Genomic DNA, 9,771 nt, shown 5'->3' on the forward strand with positions numbered 1-9,771 from the left:
CATAAATATTCCGGTGTAAATATAAGATGAGAAATGTGAATCTTTCTTTCCATTGGTTTTGCTTCCATTGGTTCATGCCTCTCAAAGCGTGAACACTTCACTGTCCAAAGTATAACTCTAGGATCTTGACATACACATTTCTGTACAAAGTATTCCTAAAGTGCAGGCCAACAACTGCACTTTATCTGCTGCTAACTGAAGAAAGAATGCTCTCTGTTTCAAAGCTGGAGGGAAAACTGGCTCTATTGGAACTATTGAGAAATACTGTGTGTCTCTTTGAAGTAACAACTTCCTGAGGAGTTTTCCAATGCAATGTTTAAAAATGTCTTATTTTGAAATAATTTTAGACACAGAAGTTACAAAAATAGTTCAGAAAGTTATTGTCTATCCTTCAACCAGTTTCTCTGTGTTAACAACTTTCATCACCATAGTCTAATTATCAAAAGCAGGAGATAAAAGCCTCATACTACTGAAAATGGACACTGTTGTTCATGGTGTCCATAAATTGTTAATGTGGCTACATTGAGAACACAGGTTTTGCTTCCATCACTGTAATTTTATTGCAGTGGTGACAATGAGACCTGCAACATTTTTTTTTGGCTAGGCTCATGAGTAAAAATTGGATATAACAAGGCTTTTCAGTACTAGAAAAGATGAAGGAATAAATAGCAACGTACTCTTGCTATATTTAACTTCTAGGGTCCTAAAGTAAATCGCTCGAGGAAATTGGATCCCAAAGATTACAGGTGGGGAATTTTGAAGTGTGCCCATATTCCACTGGAGATCAAAGAAGCCCAACTAAAAGAATTGTGGGCTGACTCACATGACAACTTCTTTTTTGAAAGGGCTATTTTATCTCGAAGATTATGAGTTTGGAGGAACTAAGGTGATTGGCAGTGGAAAGAATCAGAACATGTGAAATTCCTTAAAAACTTATTGACATAATTTTGTCTATGTTACACATAATTAAAATAAAAGAACCCTTTACACTTTGCGCAGAAAAAAAAAATCGGGAGATAAACATGTGTACAAAAACTCTTAACCAAACTACAAAGCTTATTCGAATTTTGCCACATTTTCTCCAATGTCCCTTTTCTGTCCCAGAATCTGATCCAGGCTCCTACCTTTCATTTATTTGTTCCATTTTCTTGGTCTCCTCCAAACTGTGACGATTTCTCATTTTTCTTATCTTTCATGACTTTCCTCTGACTCCAGGAAGATAAAGAAAAGTAAATCAAGTCATTTTTAAGAATGTCTGAAGTAGGTATCGATTTCTTAGCTAAAAGATCTTGTGTAAGTCCCAAACCAGGATATTTTCTACAGAGGAGTATTTATCAGTTTGTCATTACACAAGTGAATGTACCAGGTGCCATTTACTGGAATGAATATAACTACCTGAGTGACAACAAAAGTAACAAACTGTTCTTGCTTTTGGATACTATTTTAGAGTCGGAGCCATTTCAGGCACTGGTGAAAGAATCTGTTAATGGTTCTCCATTTCTAACCCCTCAGATGGATTGGAGATTCAGCAATTTTGACTTTACGTGCTTGATTTCTCAATGATCTTTCTGGGGCTTCCCTGCTGGTGCAGTGGATAAGAATCCGCCTGCCAATGCAGGGGACATGGGTTCGAGCCCTGGTCTGGGAAGATTCCACATGCCGCGGAGCAACTAAGCCTGCGAGCCACAACTACCAAGCCCGTGCGCGCGCCTAGAGCCCGTTCTCTGCAACAAGAGAAGCCCCCGCAATGAAAAACCTGTGCACCGCAACGAAGAGTAGCCCCCGCTGGCTGCAGCTAGAGAAAGACCGCGCGCAGCAACGAAGACCCAACGCAGCCAAAAATAAATTAAAATAAAATAAATAAATTTATTTTAAAAATAATCTTTCTGACGTTATTTAAAAGAAAAATGAGGTAAAATGTATAGATAAGTAAGAATCACCTCATGCAGAAACTTTCTAAGCAGTGATCATTTTAACAGCAGTAATTATCTGTTTGGTGCCAGTATATGCAAAAATATCCTTCAATTATAAACATTAAATGGGCATGAGAGCATCTTTTAGGGAATTTAAAGTATGGTAACAGAAATGGAAAATAATGGTTGAGACCTCAGAGGTTTAAAAGTTTTGTAAACAGAATTCAAAGATTAGTAGTCATCGATCTATATATATATTAACTAATAAAAAGATAGATTTTTCATTGCACTTTTGAATATCAGTAGCAACATATAAGACTTTTTTCCTCAACCTTAGTGAGGTATAATTGCAAATAAAAGCTGTATATATTTAGGTTGTAAAACATGATAATTTAATAAACACACACATAAAATGATTACCACAATAAAGTTAATTAACACATCTATCACCTCACAGAGGTGTGTGTGTGTGTGTGTGTGTGTGTGTGTGTGTGTGTGATGAGTCTGGAGGACTTTCTGTTTTCAGTTTTTTGTTCTTTTAGTCTAAGATTTGAAAAAATATTGTGGTTTGTTTAGAGTCTGATTTGTGATTACCTATTTTTTTAAGTAAACTTTTTATTTTCGAATACATTTTGTTTACAGAAACATTGCAAAGATAATCAAGAGAGTTCTTACATAACCCTCGCCAATTTCTGCTGTTGTTAACATCTAACACTACAATGGTACTTTGGTTAAAACTAAGAAACCAGCATAGACACATGTCTTAAACTTGTGATTTTATTTAGATTTCCCCAGTTTTCCCATTAATATCCTCTTTCTGTTCTGGAATCCAATCCAGGGGGCTACATTGCATTTAGTTGTCACGTTTTCTTAGTCTTTGCCAACCGGTGACACTTCCTTTTATCTTGTCTTTAGTGATCTTGACACTTCTGATAGAAACTGGTTAACTGTTCTGTAAAACACCCCTCAGTTTGGGTTTGTCTGAGGTTTCCTTAGGATTACATTGAGGTTACACATTTTTTGGCAAGAATTCCACAGAAGTGACGCTGTGCCTTTCTGAGCGCATCCTATCAGGGATGTATGATATCCACATGATACTTTGGTTAAGTAGTGACTGCCAGGCGTCTCCACTGTAAGTTTACTATCCCTCCCTTTCCATCTTCTATTCTTTGGAAGCAAGTCACTGTCTAGCCCACCTGCAAGAGGGACAAGAATAAGCTCCACCTCCTGGAGGGGGGCTTATCTCCATATATTATTTGGAATTCTTCTACAAGGAAGATTTGTCTACAAAGGACTTCTAAAATCTAACATTACTTAATTATCCAATTGATGTTGAAATAACGCTATTCATTTATTGCACACATTTTGGGTAGATACCAATAAAGTACAAGGCATGCTAGGCCACTAACCTAATATATCCTAGTAGGAGAGAGAGATTAAAAACAAGTAAACAGCAAATGAAAAAATTACACATCAGGATAAGTGTTACAAATGATACTCAGTATGTCACGAGACAATGTGGTAATTCTGAGGTAGATCACCTGAGAGAGTGCGGTTTGGAAAAGTCAGAGGTGTTGACATTTGAATTGAGAACTGGAGAAAGAGAACAAGCCCATTCTACAAAACCTTTCAAATGATAGAATGGTCTGGAGGCAGGAAATTGTCCTATGACGTTTCATTTCACGTGTCAACTTGACTGGGCCACAGGGTGCCTGGGTATTTGGTTAAATACTATTCTGAGTGTGCCTTTGAGGATGTGTCTGCATGAGATTTACGTTCCAATGGGTAGACTGAGCAAAGCAGATGTGGATGAGCCTTATCCAATCTGCTGAAGGCCTGAACAGAAGCAAAAGGCTGAATGAGGGAGAATTTGCTCTCTCTGCCTGACTGTGTTAGAGCTGGGATATCGGTCTTCTCTTGTTTTCAGAAGAGGACTTGACCTGGAATTTACACCATTGGCTCTCCCGGTTCTTGGGCCTTGGGGCTTAGACTGGAGCCATATCATCAGTTCTCCTGGGTCTCCAGCTTGCTGACTTCAGCCTAACATATGTCCCCAGAACAGAAAGGGGGCTGGGGTGGCCCAAGTACAAGAGAAAAACATAAACTGCTATGACAAGAAGCAGGGACATGGAGGAAGAATGATAAACTTCTATGAAGCCTGCCCCAGTGCCGTCTTGAGGACCCTGTGAGAAGGGGGTTTGAATTTTGCTCTAAAGGTTGTGGGAAGCCTTTCAAAGATCCTCAGCAGGAAACTTAAATTATATATTACATTATTTAAAGATCATTCTAGGGCCCACAGATGGTAAAGGGCAGACGCTCTGAAGCCAGCGCTGTAGGCTGAGCTGGAGATGTCTGTGTGTGGCCTGCGCTGTGTCAGCCTGGATGCAGAGAATTGAAGGGGTTCCAGAGAATGTTTGGAGGCAGAAATGACAGGTCCCCTGTATCATGGTGCTCTCTCAAGCGGTTTTTATTAATTTTAAAAAGATAAAGATAACATTCTTACAGAATTTTAGGAGGTTAGATTTGTCCTAGGGAAGGGTGGGATCAAATTCCTGAGGAAGAGCACAGAGATATACGTACAAGGATGTTCACTGCAGCAAAAAATCAGAAATAAGTGTCCATGAATGTGGAATTGGTAAAACAGAACATCCGTTAGAAAAGAACACAGTAGGTTTTTGTGCATGGAAAAGAAATGATGTTCGAGAGATACTAAGTGAAAAAGCATGGTAGAGAAGAGTCTGCATAATACGATCCCACTGATGTGAATTAGAAGTGATTATCACTATGTCTACTCTATATTAAATATTATAAGAAAAAGTCTGATGAAGTATATCAATATATGTTAACAGCGGTTAACTCTGTTGACAGTGGTCATATCACGGTGCAGTGGAGATTATGAGGGATTTTTACATTATACCTTATACCTTTCTGTCTTACTAGAATATCTTAAAAAATGGATGAGAAAAAAAAATTTTTTTTTAGACGTGGAATTTTCCTTCCTTTCCATATAACTTATCTAATTAAAATATTCATCTTGGTAGTTACCACAAAAAAGTAACATAGAAAATTGTATTTACATTTTGGGACCAAAATACAAAGGAAGAGCAAGGTAATACCTTGCTCCTTTCCCTCCCACTTCCCGGAAAGAAAGAAAAAGCCCCAAAGAAACTGCTCATTACACCAAGGATCACAAAGGGTTAATTTGTAATTTGGTGATTTGTATGTAGTGTAGCACGGAAAAAAAAAATTGCACAAGTTTTCACAAATGAGACCGAAGGTTCAACATCATCCTGTGTCTGCTCTGCAGCCATTTCAATAACCCAGGAGAGGCGGTTGTTTAGAAACTCGGTTTTTCTTCTTCCCTCTTCTCACCAAGTCACATCCCTGATCCAGACACTCTTGGAGGGGAAAGGGGAAAATAATTTTTTTAAACCAGAGACACAAGCAGTACTTTTAGGATTAATAGGTACTTTAATGAAGTCTTTGAATCAGCTTTAAGAAATAAGTCCTATAAATATAATTTTCCTTTATAAAGATTATGGATTATACTCAAACCAGGAAAATGGAGAATATTATTAATTAAGTTGAAATTATTAGTATTTCCAAAATGATGTTGAAAACATATTTATTCATTTCCTTCAAGTAACATCAAAAACAAATAAGTGTACAAAGATTTTCCTATGTCATTTATTTAGGCAATGGTTTCTGTGGTTTAGTCAAGAAAGAGAAACAGAAGTTTATTTGTGAAATAAAACTAAAGCTTTCTTTTTAAGTTGTGCTTTATGAAAAGACTATTAATGCTTGGTTATCTCTGAGCACCAGATTATGGATTATTATGGATGACTACCATTTTCTTTTTACCTCCTTTTTATATTTTCCAAATTCTCCATAATAATCACAAATCACTTTTGCAATTAAAAAAAATGTTTCATTAAAGTTAGGTGTCTATAAATTTAACAGTGTATCTGATCAATGTCAATCTGCTTGCACTTTCTACATGGCATCAAGTAGTTCTCTTTTTCTCAAAGACGGAAGTTTGCAGATCTTGTTTACAAACTGGGACCAAATGACTTTTATCGTGATCACATTGGTCCCTACCTCTCCCTCTATCCAAAATGACAAGGCAATATCTATTGAGCACACCCTGACAAGCAACTTTTTAAAGGTCATTACTAAAATGACTATGCAGGCCTTTCATCGAATTCTAGAGAACCACAAAGAAAGGTCAAAGCAAAGAGAAGCTGACTGTTAGAAAAACTCCAGCCTCTTACACCTTCTCTTAGCCACAGTCACATGGTATGCAGCAAATATTTTTAGGTTACACTGAGAAAGCTTGAAACTGCAGCTTTGGTGTGCAATGTGCAAAAAAAAAAAAAAGAGAGAGAGAAGAGGGTTTTTTCATGACAATTGAAAATTTTATGCAAAGGGTGTGAGATCCTTGGATGAGTGTTATTTAGTAAATACTGCACAACATGCACATTGTACAACTGCGTAAAATAATTCTACTTTGCTTTCAACCACCTGAAGCCTTTCGTGCTTTCTGGTTTCAGCTTCTAAGCCGTGTAAATTATTTCTGACTCATTAGCCTTTCACCCTGGGGGCAACTCACAAGCTTCATAAAAGTGTGAATATTTTTCTGAAATCTCTTTTCCAGCCAATGAATTCATTTGCATTTTAGCCTCAGAATGTAAATCCCCATGGTGAAAAGCAACTAAATAATACTTGTCTCCCTCTCTTATATCTTCCCTTCTCTAAAACTGTCCTATTCATAATTAAAAGCACATAACCAAAGACCAATTCTACATTATTAGTTTACAGCTGGGGACCATAAGCTGAGGAGGGAGTTGGCAGCAGGATGATACAAACACTACTAGGCCAGAGTTCCCCAAGCTTGGCCCAACTGACACTTTAGACTGATAATTCTTTATTGTAAAGGGCTGTCCTGTGTATTGTAGCATGTTCAACAATATCCCTGGCCTCTACGCAATAGATGCCAGTCATCAGAGCTGCAACTCCCCAGATGTGAACACCAAGAGTGTCTCCAAAATATTGCCAAATATCTTCTAGGGGACAAAATCGTTGTCTGCAACTGAGAACCACTGTACTAGATCAAAGACTACAGAAAGACTACAACAGGCCCTCTGTTCTCACCAATACAAATTGTTCCTTTGACCCTATGGCCAACCTCTATTTACCTAGCCACCACCAACATAAAATACAGATACTCATAAACGCCCTCACACTCTTCATCTCAAAGCCCTTGAAGAACACCATCTAGAGTTCTCCTGCTGAATAATATGTGGCCAATTTGTCTAGGAGGAGATAAGCAGACGCTGGTAACTTTCCCAGCCTTCCCTGACATGGCCGGTCATGCTTGTCACTTTTTTTTTTTTTTTTGGCTGTGTTGGGTCTTCGTTGCTGAGGGCGGGCTTTCTCTAGTTGTGGTGAGCAGGGACTACTCTTAGTTGCGGTGCACGGGCTTCTCATCACGGTGGCTTCTCTTGTTGGGGAGCACAGGCTCTAGGCATGCGGGCTTTGGTAGTTGTGGCACACAGGCTCAGTAGTTGTGGCTCGTGGGCTCTAGAATGCAGGCTCAGTAGTTGTGGCGCACGGGCTTAGTTGCTCCGTGGCATGTGGGATCTTCCCACTCCAGGGCTCGAACCCATGTCCCCTGCATTGGCAGGCGGATTCTTAACCCCTGCACCACCAGGGAAGTCCTGTTTGTCACTTTTCAGGTATGTAAGTTCATAATGTCTTGACTTCTGAAGCTCATGAATGCCCCTAGTTTCTTTATCCATTACCTACACTGCAAACCCATGCTCCCCCATGAATATTGTTTCAACCTAATTTCCTTTAATTAAATGTTTATTCTGCCTTGCAATTGTTCTTCTCATTTGGCACTTAAGTACCCAGTTATGATCCAGGCTCAAAATATTTATTTCCTGAAATTATCCTAGATTTAGAGCCAATTAATTAAAACTGAGGGATGGGATTTATAGATTAAAAAAAAACACTTTCCCTAATTCATCCCACTACAAAGCAACACATATTAGCTCAAATAAATTTTATTTTTATGCCTCCGAATATATCCAAGTTGTCGTGATTTTTTTTAATGAGGCAGATGATTCAAAATTCTTTTACTGATAATGAATTGATATGAAACTGAATTTGAATTTACTTAGTTGCAACTTCACTTCTCACTTTAAACAACTCTTTCTCAGTGATTGTCAGTACATAAAAAGCCCCTTTGCTTATAAACAACGCAGCTCTAATACATAACAGGGCCTTGCTTATTCTTACTTGATGCCACGCTTTTGCACATACATGAATAACACTAAAAATATATTTACGCACTTAGTAAACTTTACAAAGCCAGCCTGGCTCGCTCCCCTATGGTTGCAAGGTTCCATTTGTCTATTCTTCTACTAAATTTAAAGTCACTCTTCAGTTTGACAATTGACAGGGAAATAAATTCAATTAAAGAGGGCTTATGTGTGTTGTTTTTCAATGCTGGTTCACTTTTAGTCAAGCTGTTGAGTGTTAGTGACCCTAGGGCTCTTATAAAGGAACTGTTTTAATCTGCCATGGTATTTCCCTGGTTTGTATCATTCTCAACATGGAGGAATTGAAACAAAATACCTTAGTTGTCTACAAGTAATTGGACCCTTGATGATAGCCAAAGAGGCACTTAATTCAAAAGTACTTTATCTAGACTTAGCAAATAGCAATCGCAAAGAAAGCAGGATAGCTTTAAATTGGTGTCTTAGATCCCATACTGGAGAGTTTGAAGGAACTGGTCCAGATGTCTAAGAGTAAAATACCCAAAGAGGAAGACCTGGTCTCCAAACCACCGAGCCCCAGCTCTGCCTGTTATTCCTTCTTTATGGATGCATCAGCATGTCCTTTAATGGGTTTCTCAAAGTTTTCACAAGCTATTTATGAAAGAATCCTGTAAAAAAAATCAAAATAATTGTGTGAATATATATATATATATATATTCATTCACATGCACAGAAATTTCCAAATTTTCTGTTGGAAGAAACACACACAGGCACAAAAGGCATCTTAACAGAAAGCAAAGAGAATGAACATTTTTTGAGCACCTTCTAACCTTCCATGTCCCAAGTGTTTTATATTCATTGGAATATTAAAGCGTATGTTAGTTTTCATTCGTTCATTTAATCCCAATACACTCAAGACCTTTTTGTTTTTTTTTTTTTTTAAACAGTGGAGAAACAGGTTCAGAGCAGTTATTTAACCTGCCCAAAGTCACAGTTAGCAAGTTGGAGGGTCTGGATTGAGAATTTTACCAGACTCCAAAGCTCATGTATCAACATCCTATTCAGTTTAAATGATTAAAAATTCAGGGGTCCAATCTGTCACAGTATCTTTGAATCAAACACCAAACAAACAAAATGCAAACTTTAACATACTTGCTAATCATATTAGTTTACATGGTCGCCTTGCTGTCACCATAATTTCCATCCTTTCCCCCAACTCCATCAGCATAAATCATTCAGCGTCTAAGGGTTAGCAATTCTGCTAACAGTTATCAGGAGAACAGGCTGGCTTCTAAGTAAAGATAAACAGTTAAAATTTGTGGTGTGGGACTCACTCCGAAGACCTTAAGAAAAAAATGAGCTGTTTGGTAAGGCAATCTCTCATTCACTGCTGGGCGGGAGGGAACCCCCGCACGCTGGTCTGGAGGGTTCCCAGCCGGCTAGTCCTTCGGAGCAGCCCGCGGGTCGGCGCAGACCGCGCAGGCGCCAGCCCGGAGCGGCTTCCCTGGAGACCGGGCGGAAGCGGTCGGAAGCTGCCCTGCGGTTGGCCGCTGGGGCGGGACGCAGAAGCAGGGGGT

At 38.7% G+C, this 9,771-nt stretch overlaps 1 non-coding gene across 1 annotated transcript; it reads left to right on the forward strand.

Annotated features, from left to right (window-relative positions):
- Positions 1-457: 457 nt before the first annotated feature.
- LOC132436726 (small nucleolar RNA SNORA1) lies at positions 458-592 on the forward strand. The gene has a single exon (XR_009521875.1). It is a non-coding gene; the product is annotated as a small nucleolar RNA SNORA1 (small nucleolar RNA).
- The last annotated feature ends 9,179 nt before the right edge of the window (positions 593-9,771 follow it).

The sequence above is a fragment of the Delphinus delphis genome, chromosome 13 (assembly GCF_949987515.2).
Source record: "Delphinus delphis chromosome 13, mDelDel1.2, whole genome shotgun sequence".
Taxonomy (NCBI): Eukaryota; Metazoa; Chordata; class Mammalia; order Artiodactyla; family Delphinidae; genus Delphinus; species Delphinus delphis.